A 24,191-nucleotide genomic window follows, 5' to 3' on the forward strand; every position below is an offset into this window, starting at 1 on the left:
CTGGAGACAAACAAACAAAAAACCTCTTCTAAATAAGGAAACCAAAGGGCAAAAGATTCCTCCTCCAGGGAATGACAAAGAAAGACAAGGGATCAGAAGACAGCACAAGCTCTTGTATACTGTTGCTATTGTCAGCCTCAGCTTCCTCCATAAATCCCACTAGAAACTAGAAATAAAGGATGACCTTAACCATGGCACAGTGGGGTACCTGGGTGGCTCAGTGGTTGAGCGTCTGCCTTTGGCTGAGGTCGTGATCCCGAGGTCCTGGGATCAAGTCCCAAATCGGGCTCCCTGCAGCGAGCCTACTTCTCGCCTCTGCCTGTGTCTCTGCCAATCTCTCTCTCTCTCTCTCTCTCTCTCTCTCTCTCTATGCCTCTCATAAATGAATAAAATCCTAAAAAAAAACCCATACCATGGCACCCTGATACTACTACTCCTAGACTTGGCCCTGATAAACCTATTAAAGAGGTCTGTGCCCAGTATATAGTCCCTTCCTCACTACTTCGCAGGGTCCCCATCCCCAAGCCCAGAGGCACAGAAAAGCTTCCTATTTCTGGGTCCTCTCTGGGAAACATCAACCTTGGCTTAAGACTGACCTCCGAAAATGATCATCCTCACCTAGCCGGCATGTTCCTGCCCAGAAGAAACCAGGCCAGATCCAGCATCATTAATGCTAAAGTTTAATGGGACAAGGAGCAGACCCCTTCATCAGTACCCTCACCAACCTAACAAGGCAACCGCCCAACATCTGCCCCTGAGATCCTCCAGTCTAGATACCATGTTCCGCCACTTGGCTGGACAAAGATCCTCAGGCTCCAGCTGGCTTTCTGCCCCCTTCCCCCTACCCAATCTGGAACCTGCCTCAATCCCAGAGGCACATCCATTCCAGGTTCTGGTTCCTCCTTGATCTGTCCTGCAGGATGTCCATTAGCCCATCCATGCTCTGCCAGGACATGACTATGAGAGCTTGGATGAAGCCCTTTATTCAACACACTCAACAAACTGCTTGGCAGAAAGGAGAGCAGGGAGGAAATGATTTTCTCCCAAGACTTGGGAAAGTGTGTGGGGGGATATCAGGAAATTTTGTTGCGTGTCAATCTCAATTATATATAAAGATTTTCGGCCAGTGAGTCCTCACTGGAGGGACCACCAATTTGTTTTTCACCAGGGCCTGAACTCACTCTCAGAAGGCCCTGTGAAGAGTTAGGCCACGCCAGCATAGCATGCCCTCCATTGCAGCCCCAGTGCCAGCCCCATGCAGGCAAAGAGGGGGCGTCCCAAGTACTGAGACTATGAGCCACTGTGAAAGTGTGTGGGAAAGGAAGAAAGGCTGAAGTTTTTATCTTTTTCTTCCAGTAGACAAACATTCACCACATTTTTGGACAATGCATGACAGTCACAGGAATAAGCTGATTGACTACTCTGGGGGAATTTTATAAATCCACGGAAGCTCGAAGCTATGTTATCTGGAGTACCTTTCTCCAACATCCTTAGCAGATTTTCACATGTCCTTTTTTTTTTTTCTTTCTTCAGATTTTCACATGTCCTTGAAGGACATATCTCCTCTACAATTCTCAATCCTCAGTTTGTGGTGATGATACTATAACCCGCAAACCACATGCCAACTAAACTCTCTTTTCCCTAGGATTGTTATGAGGAGCAGATATTTTAAATATGCAAATTATTTGGCATAAACACACAAAAAAAGTGTTTCAAAAATTAATAATTCTCTTTCCCTTGTATTTATGTGAGAAATGCCAATTATTTTGGAAGGCAGGGCAACTGATTTAGTGGCAAATGTTCAGGCTTCTGGGAAGCCTCCATCTCTTGTTCTGGCACTATTTAATATGGCACCAGTCTGGTATTTCACTGTGTTCCACTGCAAAATGAGGTAACACTTACTTTGGAGGGAGTTGCGTGTTATAAATGAGATGACACATGGCAACATGAAACATCAGAAAGCATATGCTCACTTAGAACTGAGGGCCTTTGTCTTGCACAGAACAGGGTTTCTTTACTTAAACACTGTACCAATAACACCAGAAAGGCACAGGCTGCCCCGCCAGGTTCAGGGGGGCATCCCGGGCTAGAATCAGTATCAGCATGCGGTCCGTATATCATAACGTGCTGCATGAACGATGAAGCCACCGGAGTTATTTCAAAAAAAAAAAAAAAAAAAAAGAAAGGAAAGGAGAAAGGAAGCAAGCAAGCAAGCAAGCAAGCAAGCAAAACAGAACACACCAGCTTCACTCAGCAGGAGATTCACCTATTCAATCTTCGGGCGCACACACCTAGTTTTGTTTTGCTTAATGTATTTTATATTCCATAAAATTTCATAAAATCACTTCAGTGCGTAAATACTGATTACAAAGCATTTTAACTGAATATATTTTAATAGCCCACAACATTATCCAGCACATACAAAAAATAACTGCATCAAATATAAAATGCCCATCTGAAAGGCCACAAATTTCACATAAACCTGGACAGAAGTTAGGAAAGGAGAGAAGAGAACACAAATCATCCTTTCCCACAATTGCTCAAAGATATTTGATTAACTATGTTTGAAAAGACTAAGACAGACCAATTTTTTTTACTTTTTAGTGGTAACACTCAGGCTCCTGACCATCTTTCTTATCTTCTCCCACCAGACCATTTCCTTGTCAAGGAAGAAGTAAGATTTAAACCACTTTCCAAACGGCAAAGTCCTCCCCGCCCCCCTTTAGGACAGAGGACAAAACCAATTTTCTTTCAAATGGTGCATGACATGTGCATCTGGTAAATCTTCCAAAACAAAAATTCTAAGGATTTTACAAAGCACTTAGGAGACGAATAGCCTTGTTTCACCTTGGTCCAAAAATCTGACTCTTAGAATTGAAAGAGACATTCACCATCATCTAACTCAAGATGCCTTCAGTCTTAATTTTAGCTGCAAAGCCTTATCCAAAGGAAACCCTCCAGGAGCCCTAACCTGTAAGGAAGTTGGAAGGATGATTATCCAGAAAAAATTAGGAGCCTAGAACCTGGCTAGCTCTATCCCCACTCATTTTCCCAGCAGGAACTCCTAAGCTCACCATCAGAAACCTGGGGCTCATGGAAACACAGTTTGAAAGTGAGTGAACACTCCGACCCTCATATCACAGATGAATGCCAACTAAAGCCAACAAAAGTGACAAGTAGCAATAATCCACAGGATAAATGGGTGAGGCCTGATCAAACATTAGAGGAGCTCAAAACAGCCACTTCCTGGCCTCGATACAGCCAGAGTGACTAGATGACCCATTTGAGGCCAATAAGACATCAGAGGAAATCTGCTAACAGTCACTCTTCTGATGAAAGAGACAAAGTAAGAGGACAGCTATTAGTGTTTCCTTTTCCTCTGTATTCCTGTGGAGCATGGGAGGGCATAATGCCTGGTATTACAGTAGCCATCTTGAGATGATGAAATGCAAGCTAAGGACAAAAGGCCAACCTACTCAGCACGGGCGAGGAGAAGAGCCTGGGCCCTTGATGACATCTTGAGCTATTTAATGAATCTGAAGCCACTTGTTTTTGCCTCTGGTTAAGTAAACAACAAATGTCCTTAGAGCAAAAGGCACTGTTGGTGAAGTCTTCTGCTACTGTTTCCCATCCAACATAAAACACTTCTCTTGGTACTTGAGAATCAGTGCGCTGCACCGTAAGTGGCACCTGCATTTCTCTATAAACTATCTCTAAGTTCTTTTCCCAAACTAAAGTCATGTGGAAAGTTAAAAAGCAAGGAGGAAGGTACAGCCACCTAGGAAGACAGTCTGGCACTCTCTTACAAAGCTAAACACTTAGAGCCTTTACCATATAATCCAGCAAGTGTTGAAGCTGTAAAGGCATGAAATGACACGGATGAGTCTTAAATGAATATTTCGAAGCAAAGGAAGTCAGTCTGAAAAAGGCTATAGACTGCTTGATTTCAACTATATGACATTCTGGAAGAGAAAAAACTACAGAAACAATAAAGAGATCAGGCCAGTGGGTTTCCAGGGCTTTGGAGGCTGGGGGTGCGGGTGTGGGGAGAGGAGGAGTGAGGAACAGGCGTCGCGTAGGGGGATCGGTGGCAGCGAGCTATTTTGTTGGATACTATAATGGTAAACCCATGACATTATACACTTGCCAAAACCATCGAACTGTACAGTACAAGGAGTGGACCTTAATGTAAGCTATAGATGTTAATAAATAATAATGTATCAATATTGATCCATTCATTCTTTTTAAGGTACCACACTCCTAATACAACATGCTAACAGGAAAAACTGTGCGCAGCAAAGGGATCGTATATTGGGACCCTCTGTCCTATCTGCTCAATTTTTCTGTAAATCTAAAACCATTCTACGAAATAAAGTCTATTACTAAGAAATAAAGAAAAGAAAGAAAAGAAGAAAGAAGAAAGAAAGAAAGAAAGAAAAGAAAGAAAGAAAGAAAGAAAGAAAGAAAGAAAGAAAGAAAGAAAGAAAGGAAGGAAGGAAGAAAGGGAGGGAGGAAGAAAGGGAGGGAGGGAGGGAGGGAAAGAATTCCTGAAATTATAAGTTTTCTTCCATTTGAGTGGAAATTCACTCAATTTCAAGAGGGCACGGGAAGGTCTAAACCAGCCCCTCCCCATCTCACTTTTCCACAAACCACCTGCCCCTACTCCTACCAAGAAGGATCTCTGACCTTCGCCTTAGGTGGCTCCTCTGCTCCACGGTCCCTTCACCCTCCGTTGCAGGGCGCTCCTGGGCACACCCGGCGCTCTCCAGCAGGACGTGCAGTTATTTGCACCAGTGCTCCTGCTCTCTGGGCACCCCTGTCCTCTCCCCACTACTCATTCAGCTTTCCAAGGCATCCCTGGGGTCCCCAAGTTATTTTTACCTCTGACATCTCTGGGAGTGAAAAAGGTCTCCTTCAGATGCTTCTCTGCATTAATGGAAGTAATAATCTAGTAAATAATAAATCCCCCAGGCCCTCCAGGTGGTTTCCATAGGGGTTCTTCTACCCGAGACGTGTTCCACCGCTCCCCAGCTGCTGGGCCCAGAACTCGAACCCCTGTTGAGATCTAGTTGTTCTGTGGAAATGGAGCAGTTTCTGAATTCAATATATATTTAAAAAAGGAGGTTCCACACTATATAGTCCCAAATGTTTCTTGAATCTTTTCTTCCATGGTTTTTTCTGGGGTCTGGAAGGCTGACTTGAAATTTTAGTTCTAAACAGATTGAGGTTATAGCTGGGTAATTGTTACTTGATGAAAAAAACAAAATATCTAGTAAAAAAAAAAAAAATCAGTGATTACTTGGCTCAAATCTCTTCCCCTCTTTATTTCCTTTTTTTTTTTAAATCTCTTCTGAATAAAATGCAAGTGGGCACATGATCAGTATCCTTGCTGAAAAGTGTAGACTCTATGAAATTGGCCGAAAGAAGGCATTTGCTGAGCAAACATTCCCTGGAGAGAAGTCACTGTGGCCAGATCAATGAAGCATTGGTAATGGGGACCACCAGCTGGAGACTAAAATGCTTGTGTTAGATAGCATCCCTTTGGGTGATAATGGGATTTTATCTGAACGAATTATTCCCATGAGCAGGGCATGGGTGTTTCTAATACATTCAGACCAAACACCAAGAATGAATAATAACTAACAGTTCTCTCCCCAAAATGTCAGGCTTCCTGACAACTCCCAACCTTTGCACACACTGTCCCCTCTGCCTGAAATGCCCACCCCCAGCCTCAGCCCCACCACTGGCCTCTCCTTTGTCGCATCCACATTCATTATTAAGGATCCAGTGAGAAACATGCAACCTTCCCGAGTGCTTATTCGGCTCTCCTCCTCTCTGCTCTGTATCACCTGGTACCTATCACCTTTCATAGTGACTATCTTGTTTGCATGTCTTTCTCTCCACTTGACAAAAAGCTCAAAAGACCAGGGCCTCTCTCTTATTTGCCTTTCTGAGCTCCTGCAACTGGAACAGCATGCTGCCTATAGCAGGTCACCAACAGATGCCTACTCCAAACAAGGTTCACAAAAGAAATAAACACACAAAGGGACTTTAGAGCATCCTCCACGGGGTAGATTTTAAAAGGCTTATAAACAGAGTCTCTTTCAGCAAGAAATATTTTTCAGTTTGACAAAATATTAACACGCATTATGTGCATCATTCAGCATAAAAATAAACCCACAAAGTTTAACTCAAGGGGAAGCTTGATTATGTGCAGTTATGCTTCCAAATCACAAAGTAAAACAAATACATTTCCATGTGGCTCTGACTGACACAAATATCTGTGATGCAATGAATTAGACACAATCACAAATGCACTCCTTGTAGGCAATATGGTCCCTCATTTCGCATCTTATGCAACCACAAAGCAATTTAACTTGCGTGTGCGTGGGGCACTGAAATCATTTCTGGCGTACTTACTGGGCCTCGGGATGCTGGGTTTGCTAATGAGAATGAGGTTGTCTGGAAGATGAGCTTACTAGTGTCACAACAGTTACGGTCCAGACTGGCTGGACTGCCTCCAGTCAGTCTCCAGAGGCCTTCGAGAGGAAACTGCGTGTCCCTCAGGGGACAGTGCTCTACCCCAGAGGGTCAGCTCTGCTGGTCCTATTAGCTGGCCTCTGGGAGGATGGCCTCAAGAGGACCGCCCTCAAGAGCATGAGTCAAAATTCACTGGGAAAACCCACCCTAATAAGGAAAATGTCAACACTTCCTTCCCTTATCAGTAATTCCTAGTTCCACTGCCAGTACAGACAAGAATCAGGAAATCAAACTCAAGCAAGAGGTGCAAGAGGTGAGAAAATCTAGTTTTAAGGGTATTTTTAAACTGCTCCTAGGACTTTGACTTTAGCTCATTACATCTCAGGGCTCATTCCATCCTTCATAAAAACACCTGAGTGCCTTCCCTGTACTAGGCCCTGCGCCGAACACAATCAGTTCAGTGAAGAGCCATCTTCTTGGGGTAGCTGGTAAATCTGTACTATCAAAATTTTTCTTTTCTTTTTTCCCTACTTTACATTTCCCACCTTCGTTGCAAATGTGAAAGGTTTCCATTCAGCACAATAAAATAAGGGACATAAACATAATGAGACAAAAATATTCTTAGCAAATAAAAGTAATATAAATAAAGTAAAGATATATTCCTAGTATTGTTTTTTCATCTTAAAATGTAGTTGACTAGGGATCCCTGGGTGGCTCAGCAGTTTGGCGCCCACCTTCAGCCCAAGGCCTGACCCTGGAGTCCTGGGATCGAGTCCCACATCAGGCTCCCTGCATGGAGCCTGCTTCTCCCTCTGCCTGTGTCTCTGCCTCTCTCTCTGTCTCTATGTCTGTCATGAATAAATAAAATCTTAAAAAAAAATCTTTAAAAAAATAAAATATAACAATGACTCACTAGTAATCAGGAAAATGTAAATGAAAATAACAATAAGATACCATATAAGATATTCAGGGCAAAGAACAAAGAATTCCACAGTATCAAGTTTCAATAGGAATATGGAGTAAGTAGGATGACCTACACGGCTGATTGGGAGTGTAAATAAATTAGTAAAGCCTGTTTGGAGAATAATTTGGTAATTTACAGTAAAGCTGAATAAATTCAGTGGGGCTTTTCCTCAATGTCTCTGATAATTACATACATGCTCAAGGTGACACAGACAAAAACATTCACTGAGGAATAATTTAAACACACACACACATACACACACTCAACTGACTAAGCCACAAGGAATAATTTTTTAATGGCAAAACTGGAAACAACTTCCATGTCCATCAACAGATAAATAAAATGTCATATGGATACAGTCTGAAGGCCACCAATATATAGCACTTAAAGGGATAAATTGTATTTACTTTAATGGCTGAGACATAATAACATAATAATAAATGGACAAACCAAGATGCAGAATGATAACATGAATACGACACCATTTACGTAAATTAGAAAATAATACCATATATTTTTCAGGGATATGTGCGTGTGAAAGTATCTGTATAAAATCAGTGGTTCTCAAATAGGAGTGACTCCCCCTTTGCTGCTCCCTGGGAGACATTTGGCAATGTCTGAAGACACTTTTCCTTGACATAACTCGGACAGGGGGTGCTAGTGGAATCTACCAGACATCGGCCGGATATACTGCTACCATCCCACAATGCAGAGAAAAGCTCCCCACATCAACAAAAAATTATCTAGCCTAAAATATCCATAGCACTAAGGCTGAGAAACTGTTCTAGGACTATAAAATACAGTGGTTTGTAGATTTTAATTATTTAATTAATAATCCCCTGGCACAAATATAACTTTCCTGGCATGCGTAACTCTTTTAAGCAGCCAGTGGCTGGAGTCTGGATGCTACCAGGTCCAAGACACAACATGTCATGTTTCCTTTTCCTAGAAGAAAAAGGAGGGAGGGAAAGGGGAGGAAGAGAAGAAGAAGGAGAAGAGGAGGAGGAAGAGAAGAAGGAATCACCAGAGGCCTCTGAAGTACACTTTCCTCCCCTCTGAAACCTAAGAGATTAAAATGTTTCCAACATCCCAAATAAACGTCTTTGCGGGCTCCAGCACTACTGTCAAACAGCTTTACCACGCCTGAAATGGGTTCACACTCACAATGACTCCCTCCCTCCTTCCATCATGTCCTGTCTCTCCTATGATTCTTGTACTTTCAGACAGTGGTATCATTTGCTACTTAGTAACTACCAGTTGGAGTTTCTTATGAAAAATTATTTGTAAGTTATGTTTTGGTGAATTTATTATTATTTTCTTAGAGAGAGAGTATGCAAACGGCAAGAGGTGGGGCAAAGGGAGAGGGACAGAGAGAATCTTATGCGGGTTCTAGCTCAGCACAGAGCTCCACAAGGGGCTCCCTCTCAGAACCCTGAGATTATGGCCTGAGCTGAAATCAAGAGTTGGACACTTAACTGACTGAGCCACCCAGGCACCCCTGTTTTGCTCAATTTAAATCATGGTTGTTGTTGTTTTTTTTAAGATTTTATTTACTTATTCATGAGAGACACAGAGAGTGAGGCAGAGACACAGGCAGAGGCAGAAGCAAGTTCCCTGGAGGGAGCCTGATTCAGGACTCGATCCCAGGACCCCAGGATCATGACCTGAGCCGAAGGCAGACACTCAACCACTGAGCCACCCAGGTGCCCCTTAAATCATGTTTTAAGTGAACTAAGGTACATCTTTACTCAAAGAAGCTTGCTAATAAAACTTTTGTGAAGTTTTTATCATACAATAATCCCAGCCTAATTCATCTGCTGCATTAAAATTAATAACTATACTTTAGAATCTGTAGCAAGACGCACACATACTAAAGTCAAATCCGCCCCAAGTTCTGAAGTGTTCTCATTTTACTCTATATCACTAAACTGCCCCCTTTTCTGTTACCCATTCAAACCTTTGCAACAGTCTGCCAAATGTCCTTATACCTAAATCTTGGGAAGAAATATTCCTGTCCCAAAGGTACATGAAGATACACGTGCTCATTCTAACTAACCTGAAACCAGATCTGTAAATATCAGAAGTCAAAAACAAGATCAATCAATCAATAACCCACAAATTATGCTGATGCAGAGACAAAACTCAATTCAATAATTCCAGGGATATTTTTTAAGAACACATATCTGAACAGTACTTACCAGAGATTAAGGCAGGGCAGGGCTGGGGGAGGCTAAAAGGGGAGGGAGACTATGAAGGCAGAGATCTAGGGCGTGTCCGTGGGGTGATGAACAGTTCTATATCTTGATTGTAGTTGTGATTACATGAATCCACATAAGCAATAAAATTTTACAGAACTGTAAACACACGCAGAAATAGAACCAGTGCACACACACACACACAAAAAAAACAGGAAATCCCAGAAAAGTCTATAGTCTAGTTCATTGTATTGTGCAATGTCAATTTCCCAGTTTTGATAATGTTCTAATTAAGTAAGATGTTACCATTGGGGGAAGCTAGATTAAGGGATGGCTCTATATGTGTTTGTTTGTTTGTTAATTTCTTGTGAGTCTATAATGAGTTCAATATGAAATTTAAAAAATAAAAATTAAAACCATGTTGCATATGAAAAAGTGATCAACATTATATGTCATTGGGGAATTGCAAGACAACAATGAGATAACGCTACACATCTACTGGAATAGCTAAAATCCAAAGCACTGACAATACCAAATGCTGGTGAGGATGCAGACCAAAAGGAAGTCTCATTTATTGCTGGTGGTAACTCAAAATGGTGCAGCCATTCTGGAAGGCAATTTGGAAGTTCCTTACAAAATTATACATACTCCCACCATATGATCCAACAATCGCATTCCTTGGTATTTACCCAAATAAGTTGAAAACTTCTGTCCGTGCAAAAATCTACACACAAATGTTTATAGCAACCTTATTAATAATTGCCAAAATTCAGAAACAACCAAGACATCCTTCAATAGGTGAGCAGATAAACAGCAGTCCGTCTACACAATGGAATAGTATTCAACCATTAGCTACTAAGCCTCCCCCACACAAAAAGATGAGTCTTATATACATATTTCTAAGTCAAGAAAGTTAGTCTGAAAAGGCCACACCCAGTTCGAGTCCAATTATATGGCTTTCCAGAAAAGGCAAAACTACAAGACAGTAAAAAGATCAATAGTTGCAAGGGGCTCCAGTTGGGGGTGAGCAGAAGTAAGTAAGGGATGAAGAGGTGCACATGGATTTTTAGGGCAGTAAAACTCTAATGTAGGATACTGTAATGGTGGATACGTACATTATACATTTGTGTACGTACAAAACAAAGAGTGAATTCTAACGTAGGCTATGGTCTTCGGTTAATAATAATGTACCACCTACAGGTTCAAACTGTCACAGATGACCACACTAATACAAGACGTTAGTAATAGGAGAAACTGTGCAGGGAGACAGGGGTATGAGAAGTCCCTGTACTTAGTGCCTGAGTTCTCTATAAACCTAAAACTTCTCTTTAAATAACAGCATCTATTAATTTAAAAAATAAACAACTACGTCAGGTCTATTCAGAAATGAAGTCCACTTTGGTAGAGAACATGAATACTACGCTATTCACAGCTGCATGGAGTTTACATCCGTCGTTGTGTCCTCATGCCATCATTCAGCAAGAGTTAAATATGATCATGCTTGTGAAACTGCTTTGAAAGCAAGGAAGAAGAAAAAGAAGAAAGCAAGGAAGAACCCTGCAGATAGAGGTGAACTCTAATCTTCCACAGGTTACACAACAGGTATGCATGCTGAAATGAAGCTCCCAGGAAGAATCTGGGCAGCTCAGCTACCTAATGATGTGCAACTCTCAGAGATATACTAGAAAAGATGGCACTGAACACAAATAAGCCCTTAATTCTCTCAAATGCATTTCAATGAAATTCTGGTATTGGTGGGAGGTGGGAAAAATATCAGCAGAGCGATATTGGCACATCTATGTTTGCTGCACCATGACTTGAAATAGCCGAGAAGAAGCAGCAGCAACCCAAATGTTCCCTGGCAGATGAAAGGGTAAATACAATGTGGTATATACAGACAACAGGATATTATCCAGCCTTCAAAAGAAGCACATCCTGCAAAATGTCTTTATCCCCAAAGAACATTCCACGACATGGATGAATCTTGTGGATTTTTGCTGCATGAAATAAGCCAGTCACAAAAAGATAAATACTGCATGATTCTATGACACGAGGTGGTCAAGTTCTTGGAAACAGAGAGTAGAGTGGTGGTTGCCAGGGGCGGGGAGCATGGAGAATGGGGAATGAGGAGTTACTGTTCAATTGGTGTGGAGCTTCACTTTTGCAAGATGAGAAAGTTCTAGAGATCTGTTGAACAACAATATCCAGTTCCACTGATCTATACACCCAAAAAATGGTTAAGATGAAAAATTTAATGTTACATTTCTTACCACAATTAAAAAAAATTCTAATAACATCAGGAGCATGACATTCACAGAACATTTGGAAAAGTGTAAATATTGATCACAAATCCGGTCATGACACTGAAAGTTTGAGTGAAACTCTGACCCAAAGGAGGACAGAGACTAGCAGAGTCTGTATCATAAACCCAGGAGAAAAGAACTCTGCGAAGCTGATACACAACAGTTTTTGCAAATGACAAAAAAAGTGAACAAAACAAGTTCCCTAAAACCTACCAGATACCAGAAGTTCATGGGAGGAACTTTAGATTGTGACCTCACTTTGAACTAATGCTGATTTCCATTAAATACTTCGAACAAATGCTGATTGCCATTAAATGCTTCAAACTAATGCGGATTTCCATTATCTTCACAATAATGAAAAGAGCTGTCATTAGTGAAGTGTTAGTTTTGCGCTGGTTTACATGCATCATTTCACTGAATCCTCTTAGCAACTTTACATGGCAGATGTCCTGGTTATTTATTGCTGTGTAACAAACCACCCCAATAAGTAGTGGCTTCAAGCAACAACAATCATTTATTTTACTCATGACACTACAATTTGGTGGGGTGGCGCAGGCATGGCCGGTCTATGCTTCACGTGGAGTCAGCCCAGGCAACTCATCTGGGGCTGTTTTCAGGAACCATTTTCAAGACGGCTCACTTATATGGCCGGCAAGCTGTGCTAGCTGTCAGCGGGGACCTCAGCCAGGCCTGTGGACCAGGGTCCTCAATTCCTCCCACCTGGGCCTTTCCAGGAGCAGCTTGAGCTTCCTCATAGCATGGTGGCCGGCTTCCAAGAATGAACACCAGACAGCAAGATGGAGTTGTAGAGCATTTTTATGACCTTGCCTTGCGGGTCATACAGCACTACTTCTACTAAACTCTTGTCAATCAAGATGGTCACTTCCAGGGATCCCTGGGTGGCGCAGCGGTTTGGCGCCTGCCTTTGGCCCAGGGCGCGATCCTGGAGACCCGGGATCGAATCCCACATCGGGCTCCCGGTGCATGGAGCCTGCTTCTCCCTCTGCCTGTGTCTCTGCCTCTCTCTCTCTCTGTGACTATCATAAATAAATAAAAATTAAAAAAAAAAAAAAAAGATGGTCACTTCCATTCAAGATCAAAAAGAAGAGACAGAAACCCTATTACTAAGGGAGGTGACTGTCAAAGTGACATTTGTAAAAACATGTGGAATGAGAGATATCGGTTTGGCCATCTTTGGAAAATACAATCTACAACAGTATTATCCCCACTTTGTAGATGGGGAAACTGAACTTTGGAAAGGTAATTAACCGCCTCCCCCCTATAAAGTCACAAGTAATGAGGCCAAGACCCAAGTCCGGGTATATCTGACTCCCAGAGTCCAGAGCCTTTAACTATTCAACAATTTATAATTACTCTGTTTCCCACTTTCTCTTCAAGTCCCACTCTAAATACTCCCGCTCCAAAAATACGTACTTTCTTTGCATACTAAGGGCTATTTAATGTAAGTAACATGAAAATAAACTTGAACTTCCCAACTATAGCAGTTTAGTGACTGACACATAGAAAGCCCTCTAAATGGTCACCAAATTAGATATGTGTCTTCTTTCCTGTCCTAAACTATGAACTCCCTTGAAGGAAAGGATCAAGTTTAGCATAATCTGGTATTTATATGAAATTCAATTCATTTCCTTGCACATAGCAACAGTTGGACAAATGCTTATTTGAAATGAACTTAATTGTTAACATGTCTATCTCTCCACTTCTGCACCAGACTGTGAGGTACTAAAATGCAGGGTCAGAGAGCTGGCAGTCTAGGTCACAACAGTCTCCATAAACCACAGCCCACCCCAATACACGTACAACCTTACACAGTGGGCTCTCAATAAGTGTTATCTATGCTGAACAAATAAATGAATGGATGAATGATATATAGGAAAAAAACCAGAATGAACAATTCAAATTTCTAATAATTTTCTTCACTCAAATGAGAGAAAACTAGTGCAATTCGAGAAATGAGATGCTGTCACTGGGCCTGTTGGTCCCGCCCTAAATGAAGGCAACCTGACTTCTATTTTGGTGAAGAAATAAAAAAAAACAGTGGGTTGCATGCTGGGGAGAAACGGATAAAGCTGCAAAGGGAAGAAGACATAAGTTAAAAGATTTTTAGCTGAATGAAGAAAAGGATGCTTTCCATAATAAGCCAACTACTCTAGCAGCTTGTGACACTCTCTCTACTTAGATGCCGAGGTCAGTGCGGAACGCCAAAGGAGAAGGGAAGGAAGAAGAGAATTCATGTTTACTGATACTATCCTGTGCCAGGCCCTCTGCTAAGTAAGAGCTTGGCCTTCTATTCCCACGCATACATTTTCATAATAAAACCTGGAACAGCCTCAACAGGAAGGAGGAACAAGAAGTAGCAGAGCATTTTACGTGCTCGTAGAAAACCACTTTAAGACATAATTATGGAGATAGAGCAGCTAATTCCACTCCACCAATATTCTAAATGGGAAACCCCACAGGTATTAACAGTGACTGTTAATGGATGAATTAAGAGCAATAATCTCCTTTCATACACACTTCTTGGTTAAAAAAAAAAAAAAAACAAATACAGTCCTCTTTCTTGCATTTACCACCAGCTCCTAGTTTCTTCTAGGCTTTCTACATTTACTCCAACACTTCTTAATTTTAAAAAGAAATCTCTGCAGCAAGCTACGTGTTCTTTCTTTTCCAGGAACAGGTGGGTCAAATTCATGGGAGCAGCAATGAAAGTGGAAAGTGATAGGAGAGAAAAAGTAGTATCTCTGTGCTTTTCGTCCTCAAATTTCTTCAAATAACATTTAATTTTGCTGGCTACTGCCCTTTAAATGTGCTAAATTAAAGAGAGGTGATGTAATCCACTTTTCCAATTCCTCTACTGAAGGGCCTCTTTTCCTGCACACAGTGTACACAAATGGCTTTTTTAGGGGGAGGGGCCTTAGCAGCATGTTGTCATGTTGAGAAAACTAATATTCATATGACTAATGAGCACAGTTGTCTTTCTCTGGTTCATAAAAATGTCCTGTTACCTCTGGTAACTACGAAAAACACTTAGGCAAAAGTACGCCTATCTCCATTCTCAGAACTCTGCCTCCCACTCCAGCAGTGATATTGTGACGGTCTGAGGTCACGTCATCACAGATGGCTTCAGTTTTGATACCCCAGAGATTGGTGGCTCACGGCTCCCATGGCTGCATCCACCCCTTCATTTCAGTCCCAACTCTGTGCTTAACTAATGTGTGCTCCACAGAGGGGAAGATTCTGCTCAAGAGAAAGTCCGTCTTCCTCTCTCTCAACCACCTCCCACCTCCACCCACAAAACATACGTTGTGAATGAAACAGCACTATCATTCGGTGCTGCCATGGCCCAACCACCTATTTAAAATACGGAGAATAAAAATAAATAAATAAATAAATAAATAAATAAATAAATAAATAAATAAATAAATAAATAAAATATGAGTAATAAAATAGAATAAAATATGGAGAATAATTCTTATGATTAGAACACACTCTACAAAGCAACTCTAAATCACTGCAGAGGAAAGAGCTCTTCAAAAGAACAAACTGAATCCATGAAGAAAATCGAAAAGCAACTGGAAGGGTCCATGGATGGCCCGGCTTTCAAAAGGGGTGCTCAGGGGTCATGGGGTCAGTGGGGTCCTCCTGAGTGGTCAGGGGAGGCCGTGCCCCGCCCCCGTCACTTCCACCTCAGCCTGAACCACTTCTGCTTTATCTACTACCTTACGTAAGCAAGTTCCTGCTGCGAGATCCCTCTTGGGGACATCACCATCCTTTATTTAATTTAATTAATTAATTAATTTATTTATTTATTTATTTTTTACCATCCTTTATTTTAAATGGCTAGCTTAGTAGATGAAAATATACTCCTTAAGACGTTATTTATACCAAGTTTACCAATCAAAATCGTCTAGCACGTCAACTGACGTGAGGAAAGGTTATGTAGAAACAACTAAAGAAAGACCACTGCCCTACAACTGTCTTTGATGCTTCTGTCATTTTGTTTTCAAGAACAGTATAGGTTTTAAAATATCTGTGCACTTTCTTTGAAATTAATTAATTAATTTACTTACTTATTTTTGACACTCCTCCCTTTAAACAGTGACTCCTCGCTCCCCCTTCCGTAGACTGGCCTTTTCTAACACATAGAAGGTTTGGGAAACGATGCTACGTGATTTCCAAGGCTAGCCCATAAAACAGACACAGCTGCCCCTTGACTGACTCTGTGTCAGCCCTTCAGTCTGGGGTAGGCCGGCCATCACGTCAAGGAGACAAGCACCAGCATGCCTGCCACATGAATGAGCGACCTTGGATGCCAATCTTCCAGCCCTCGTCTGACATCTGAGTACAACACCAGGACAGACCCCACGAGCCACAACTGTCCAGCCAAGCACCTCCTGGACTCATGACCCATAGAAACTAGCAAAGGTAATAGAACCCTTAGTTGGGTTAGCCACTAAGTTTTGGGGTCATGGTTAGAAAACAATAAATCTCGAAGTAACTCATGTTTTTTTATTTTTTTATTTTATTTTTTCTTTTTTGACTCACAACATCTAGGCTCTGGATTACTTGTCCTTTGGCTAACAACACTCCCTCCGTCTGAAGTCCTCATTCTTCTCCCTTCCTCCACTCTCACAGGACTCTTCAGCTCACCAGGAACCCTTCCCTCCTCCCAGCCCCTTGGAACTTCTTGAGCCTCCCTTCGCACTTGATTCTTTGTGTTAGTTATTTGTGTGCCTGTCTCCCCTCCCCAGCCAGACTGAGACCAAGGAAGCTGCGTTTCTGGAGAAAGTCTCAATCAACTTAGAATCCACACAAAATACCTTGCTGCACGTAGCAGGCATTCAGTCGATTAACTGAACAACAGAAAGAAACGCCAGTTGGTGCAATATGGCAGATACATAGGACCAAGCAGCAAAGAACCAAGTTATCTGAAGGCATTTCTCACTTCTCAGAAGAAATCCCCATTTCACGAGGGGCCGTGTGACATGCAAACTTACAGCCTACAGTTCTTTTTCTCACTGTCCCTGGCCTATCATTTAGTGAAACACCCTGCGGTACTTTTCTGGGAACTGAGGGAAAACACACAAGCAATAAAGTGAATTAAAAGTAAATTAAGAGAAGTCAACCTACATTCACCAGAACACTTCCACTTCAAAATAATATTAAGTGTAAATATGAGTCACATAGCAATGAATGGCTTTAATGTCATCATGTCACTCATTTTGCTAAGAAAACTTAAAACCTTTCGTGGATACTAGCAGCCAATGCTAATGTCTTACCAGATCTATGGGATTGATACATGGGAAACTGTAATACTCAGACTAGTACCTCTGAGTATCCTGCTGGAAACTTTTTCTGTGTTTAGAGGTAACTACAGAAATATTCACCAAGGGACTTCTGGGTGGCTTAGCGGTTAAGCGCCTGCCTCTGGCTCAGGGCTTGATCCTGGAGTCCCAGGATCGAGTCCCACATCAGGCTCCCGGCATGGAGCCTGCTTCTCCCTCTGCCTGTGTCTCTACCTCTCTGTCTCTCTGTGTCTTTCATGAATAAATAAATAAAAATTTTTTAAAAAGAAATATTCACCAAAAATATTGGGGGCGGGGGACCCTATTCACCACATGTAGAATATTGATACATGTGAAGCGAAGAAAAGCTGGAAATATCTTCATTAACCTAAATTAGGCATATCCAAGTCACTGGCCGTGGTGGACCTTTGCTGGCCACCTCTCAAGCACCCATGTGCTCTTCCTAAAATGAGCAGATTTTTCTCCTGGCATTCTTTGGTCACCACCCTGTTGTTCATTTGCTAGGGGAAGGTGCCCCATGCTCAGATCCAAAGTTCAACCGTGGCAGGGACAGAAATAAAAAAAAGGAAAACAAATCCTAAATGACCTAGGGAGTGGCTGAATTAGACTTAATTCTTAGCTCACTATACCTCTAACCTTTGCACATATATAAGCTTTTATGGCTTAAGCCACTTGGCTCTGGGCTTTCCCTTACTTACAATCAAAGTCACCCTAACTGCTATGTTTGCTGCAAAAATCTACAACAACACATCCTGAGTGTATTATGAGAAACCTTACCTGCCAGAATAAAATAAGAACAAATAAACCAGCAAACAATTGTCAGGTACATTCCCAAAACACTTAATGCTCTTTTTCTCTCTTGAGGATTGTAAAAGCACATAGCATATATTCAAGGCCTTGAGAAATTCCTGAAGTCAAAACAAAACAAAACCTATTTTTTAAAACCAGTTATCAAAGTTGAATTGACATGGTATTATTACACAAAATCAAGTACCATTCTTCTTGGAAACGCATCCTCAATAACAAGTGAGTCAATTCTCAAGGCTATCTATGTATGAGACCTGTGAGTTTCTTTCTTTTTTTTTAAAGATTTTATTTATGTAGACCTGTGAATTTCTTAATTCCATGCTCATTTCTCCTGCAACGCAGAACCTTCCTGGGATATCTCCCACTGCTTTCAGCTACTGCCCATGCAAATTAGCATAATGTCAACCTGAACAAAACAAATTAAGCAAAGTGAATCGATCCACTGGCCCAAAATTCACATTACATGAAAATGCAGAGGCCTTCTGAATCTCAGAAAAATTCTTGATTGCATCTGTAGTTCCTTAGGTACAAAGATTTCACTACATATGCAATATCAGAAGTACAGGGTGGAGAAGCATAGGACCCCTGAGTCAGAGTATCAGGGCTCAAACCCTAGCTCCACCACTTCTAATGTTGGCAACTTTGTTTGCCCAGGCCTCAAATCCTAATCATAAAATGTGAATTCTAACAGATACTACTTAAAAATCTAGTATTAATAAAAAAATTAAATAATAATGATGATGTTCCTAGAGAGGTTAGCTTTGTGACTGGCATAACATTCACGGCTGGGGTTGTAATAACACTGAAAAGAAAAATAATCAATATATCAAAAAGCACACAAAAAGACTTATCTTCCAGAAGACATCAGGGCTTCAAGGAAAAAGGAACATAAAGTAATAATAACTCTCAATATAAAGTAAATGAATCTCACTTAAAGTTAAACATGAATTCCTGAATATTTGCTTTGGGAAGAAGAAAGAACAGAGTATATTAAAAACACACTGCACCTCAACAATTCCTAAACCAGATAGCTACAGCACATCTTCAACAAATCTCAGAACACAATTCCCAGAACATCAATAGACCCACATAAAAGTACGTTCAAAGAGTATACCGTAATGAAATCTATGATCTTTCTTAATAATCGGCATTTCAGATGATCAGCATCACTAAGTGAGCATGCAAACTCAAGCCTGTATTTTCAGTTTTGCAACTGACTTGTAGCAGAAATAAGTGAACGAATTATAGAGAATTCCTTTATTGGACTTCAATCTAAAGCTAAGCTTTATTTAGACCTTCAACGTGTAGCATCTATGTTCCACGTCAGATGTGCCTCCAATTGTGAAACCGATGACACGAACTTCACAAAGACAACGTGGGGAAGAAAATAGCAGTTTGACTTAAGAACAACTCTTAGGGGCAGCCCGGGTGGCTCAGCGGTGTAGTGCACCTGCTTTCGGCCCAGGGAGTGATCCTGGGGACCCCAGATCGTGTCCCATGTCGGGCTCCTTGCATGGAGCCTGCTTCTCCCTCTGCCTCTCTCTCTCTCTCTGTGTGACTATCATAAATAAATAAAAATTTTAAAAAAAGATTTAAACCAGTAGAATATGCTTCAAGTTTCACACTATGACTGTGTGACCTGCCAATGTCCTATAACCCCGGAAAGAACCTTACACAATAGCCCAGGCCATGTCCCCTGGAATGCTGGCAACAGCGCCATTCACACAGGCCACCATATAAATGGCTCCATGGAGCCTAGGGGTGCACATGCCACATGTCTTACAGGATGATCTGAAAGGATAGACATATTTGCTCGGTCCAGCTCAAGGCCAACATTCCCCAGAACTTGCCCAAGAAAGTTATTTTGCATTCACTCTAAAGAGCAGCATAGGAGATTTCCATCAAGCAAATACTTGGGCAAACTCAAGTCCTAACAACAACCTTGGAAACAACCATCTCACCGTGCAGATGAGTCCCATCAATCACAGCATCGGAAGAATTAACCTCCTGCTTCACCATAGTGTTACTTTGTGTGTGACTCATTGGCTTCCTCAATTTCTCCATGAACCAGCTTACAAAATCAAAAACTGGAAGTAACTGGCCATAAAAGCTAACACCTACTGAGCATTTTCTATAAGCCAGATCCGATCCTAAGCATTATCTCATTTAATGCTTTCAACAATCCTATTACAGGGCACTGTTATTACCTCCACTTAAACCCAAGGGAACTAAAACCCAAAAGCAGTCCTGCTGATGGCCACACCACTGCAATGAGTACAGCAGGACTGGATCATAGGCAACTGTTATGGCTTGAATTGTGATTCCCAAAATGTTACATTGCAGCCCTAACCCTGGTATCCATGAATGTAGCCTTACTCGGAAACAGGGTCTTTGCAGATGGAGTCAAGTGAAGATGAGATCATTGGGGTGAGCATTAATCCAATATGACTGGTGTCCTTATAAGAGGAAAATGTCATGCAAAGACAGACACACAAAAAGCAAACTACCATATGAAGATGAGGGTAGAGATAGGAGTCGTGTGCACAAACCAAGAAATGCCTGGAACTACCAGAGCCTGGGAGAGGCAGAGAAGGATCCTCCCTTAGAGACTTCCCAGAGACCAAAGCCCTGGCAACACCTTGATTTTGCACCCCTAGCATCCAGAACTGTGAAAGAACAAATTTCTGTTTCCAGCCACCCAATTTGTTGCAATTTGTTAAGGCAGCCCTAGGAATCTAACATAGCAACCCAGGCTCCCTGAATACGCTCTTCCCTGCCCACGCTTTCCACTGAACCTGACCTGTCTGTTAAAGAAGAGACAAGAAAACTTCCATTCCAGGCTATTTTAATGGACTTGAAACTGCTACAGGTAGAAAATGTAACATATTTTGAACTGCCTGGAACCATACTTTCAACTACAGTTGAAATAAGAGGATTCTCTCCCTAGGTATAGGTCTGCACAAGCTATCCTGCTTACCCAATTTCCAGCGCCCCTGGCAGCCTGCAACTCTGCGCTCCTCCAAGCAGTTAGCAACTTCTCAAACAAATTCTCTTTTCAAAGTGCAGTGTCTGGTGGCCTGGCCCAGTTAATTGCAGTAAGGCAGGTAAGACCCATGGGAGAGTCCAGAACCTGGAATCGGATCTGCCCGGGTCCCTGGGGTAAGCACTACCCTCAGCTGCAGGAGCTGGGAGGGAGTGTGCTGTGCCAGCGGAATTCTCTACCTGCTGGATGGCGGTGCCACGGATGCATGTGAAGTAGCTCAAGTAACCGGGTCAGCATCCACAGGTTGGAGTTAACAAGCATCAGGCAGGGCCACGTGTGGGGAGGGCAAATCTAGGAACACAATATTCTCAGGGGCAGGCAGGGAGGGAGTCAGACTAATCGGGGGAGGCTTCAGGCAAGTCTTATAAGGAGGCATGAGTCACCAGGCTTGGGTGGGAAGCAAACTTCCGCTCGTGCAGCAGAGGGCCATGAAGGCAAGAAGGAGGGTCTGGTGTGAGCCAAGCGCCCAGCTCCCCATGGGTTATTCTGGCAAAGGATACTGGCACTTGGAACAAAACAGAAGCCAGGTACAGAACACCCAGTCAGCCAGGGGAGAAGTGCATCCAGGATGATCTGATCTGGAGGGGCTGGTCCGGCTGGTCCTAGACTGTTCCAACAACCCCACTCGGCAGCCCCAAAGGCCAGACCTGCAGAGGCGGTGGTGGCCGGGGAGTGCAGGCAGCTGCTCAGGAAGCAGGCAGGCTCCGGCCCAGGGCGTGCATTCCCAAACTCCCTGGCTGGAATGCAGAGAGCATTTTCTGGCCGAACAAGGCCAGGGTTCCAAGTTCTATTCTAGAACTGCCATGAAAAAAGAATCCAAACCAACAGTTTTAAAATTTCTTGTAATTTAAAAAAGCTAAATAGAAAACCGTATTAATCGAGAGGAGAGTAGTAACTTAACTTTGTTACAGGGCCTGATGGACAGCAGAATTAATTTGGGAGCATGAGGAAGGAGATGGATTTCAAAGAAGGTGACTATGTGACTACACTACCTGGAAATTTCAATAAATTCAAAGTTCTCAGTGGCTAGATGGGTTTGCTTTATCTGTTTTCAACTAAAAATGCAGGTTTTTTTCCTTGCTCTCTCAGGGTTGCTGTGAAGACTAAATGTGATATGATAGGACTTTAGAAACAGTTTCTATGAGGCAAATTTAAGGCTGCAACATTGCTATTTATAAGGGAAGATCAGTAACAGTATCATTATTTAAATAATTATATATAATTTATAACATGCAGAAAACTATAAAGAGGATAAAGTTTGGGCACATGTCTATCATCCAGAAATAGCCAATGCTCACATTTTCATAATTTCAGTGTTTTTTTTTCATTTACCCTTTATTTAGGGGATCCCTGAGTGGCTCAGCAGTTTAGCGCCTGCCTTTGGCCCGGGGCGTGATCCTGGAGTCCCAGGATCGAGTCCCACATCGGGCTCCCTGCATGGAGCCTGCTTCTCCCTCTGCCTGTGTCTCTGCCTCTCTCTCTCTCTCTCTCTCTGTCTCTCATGAATGAATAAATAAAATCTTTTAAAAAATTTACACATTATTTATATAATTGAGCCACACTGTTTCATATCATTCTGTTTTCACCTATTAAATGCATTTTTTCCTAGCATAAAATGTTTTACCATTTGTAATTGCTGTAATAGTCCATTGTATGATGACATAATTCAAGCATTTACCTGTCACCAGTTAGAGTGTTTTCATTTCTTTACATGCCACTAACTCAGATTGAACATCTTCACACATAAATCTTCGCCTAGTGTGAATGGTAAACAAAAATACACCAAACGTGTTAACCTCTTACTAAGTTCCAGGCACTTACACTAAGCACTTTAATGCATCATCCCAACTGATCCTGATACTGACACATGTTCTGTTTATGCCGATTTTATAAATGGGGGGGGGGGAGAATGTTTAGTCTGGAAAGGTTTGGGAACAGGGTTACAGTCACTCTGGATCCACCTCCTCACCCCAGCCCCCAGCCCCTTGCAGACACACAAAGGAGGAGAGGTAAGACCATGGGGTCAAAACACATGAAGACTCAGGGGCTCCCTGTGCACAGAGGCAAGCGACTCCCCAGAAAGGCTGAAGCAGCTTTCACCCCAAAAGCGGTGTGAGGTAGCTGGCCCGGTGCACCCTCTCTAGCACAAAGTGCCCTGCAGGGCGCATGGAGCAAGGACAGTTCGGTTACACTGCAAGCAGGGGAAAAACACATTTTATATTTGGACATCTAGGAACAGAGCTACATTTATGGTGGCACTAAGAAACCTCAGCCCTTCCCATCCCACACTAAATGAATATTCACTTTTGTACCTAACTTTGCATTATTTTCTGAAGTGAGCCCCAAACTTGCTTAAGTTTTAGGCCCCACAACACCTAGATCCACTACCGTTTAGGAAGAAATTTTAGGGCTGCCGTAGAGACGATGCTGCGTATTCCACAAATTCATTGCATTTCCCCAAGCGGATCGCCAAACCACATGTCCCCATCTCCTCTACGTTTGGCCACTGTGACTGAGTTCTGGAGAAAGGAAGACAGGTAGAAGATGGGTGGCGTGCTGGCCAGGTGCTGATGCCCAGGGTGACCCCACTGACCAGCACTGGACTTTGAGGTGACCAATCACTATACCCCTTCTGTGTTGTCACTGATATTTTGGGATCGCTGTAACAGCACTTACCGCTACCAATAGCAGCTAAGACAAAGCCTTCAAAGAATTAGCCACACCTCCTGCTGGCTGGGCTTGCACAATTAACCTTGCTGACTTGGCATCTTATCATTCTTATTTCCAACCAAGCAAGCAAAGCTGATTTGCCTCAAGTACGCACACTTGAATCTGATGGCCTTGGATTTCATTGCTGGAAACTCTCTCCTGCCACGTGGTATGCAAAAGTAAAGCCCAGAGCCATAAGCCACGGCCTCCTTGAAAAAGCACACTCTGAGCAGTTGAGGCTTAACTCCTTAATGAGGAGACGTTGTGAGAGGCAGTTATACAGTTTCCACCAAATACTTTAGAATCCTGAGTTTTTTGCAAAGGAGCACAGATGTTCCTATCTCTGACAACAGCCAGAAGGGT

The 24,191-nt window shown here is 42.3% G+C and overlaps 1 protein-coding gene across 18 annotated transcripts in view; it reads right to left on the minus strand.

Annotated features, from left to right (window-relative positions):
• The window catches only part of ELMO1 (engulfment and cell motility 1), a 672,133-nt gene that overhangs the window by 474,559 nt on the left and 173,383 nt on the right, over window positions 1–24,191 (minus strand). The window contains exon 1 of one of the 18 annotated variants that reach the window (XM_072764746.1): window positions 9,643–9,806. The exons of 14 other annotated variants lie outside the window; for them this stretch is intronic. The gene's annotated coding sequence lies outside the window, so the exon portion shown is untranslated. Of the gene's footprint in view, window positions 1–4,881; window positions 5,272–9,642; window positions 9,807–24,191 lie in introns of those variants that run through there. 3 more of the 18 variants (XM_072764745.1, XM_072764752.1, XM_072764750.1) reach the window with 3 other exon arrangements.

The sequence above is a fragment of the Vulpes vulpes genome, chromosome 7 (genome assembly GCF_048418805.1).
Source record: "Vulpes vulpes isolate BD-2025 chromosome 7, VulVul3, whole genome shotgun sequence".
NCBI lineage: Eukaryota > Metazoa > Chordata > Mammalia > Carnivora > Canidae > Vulpes > Vulpes vulpes.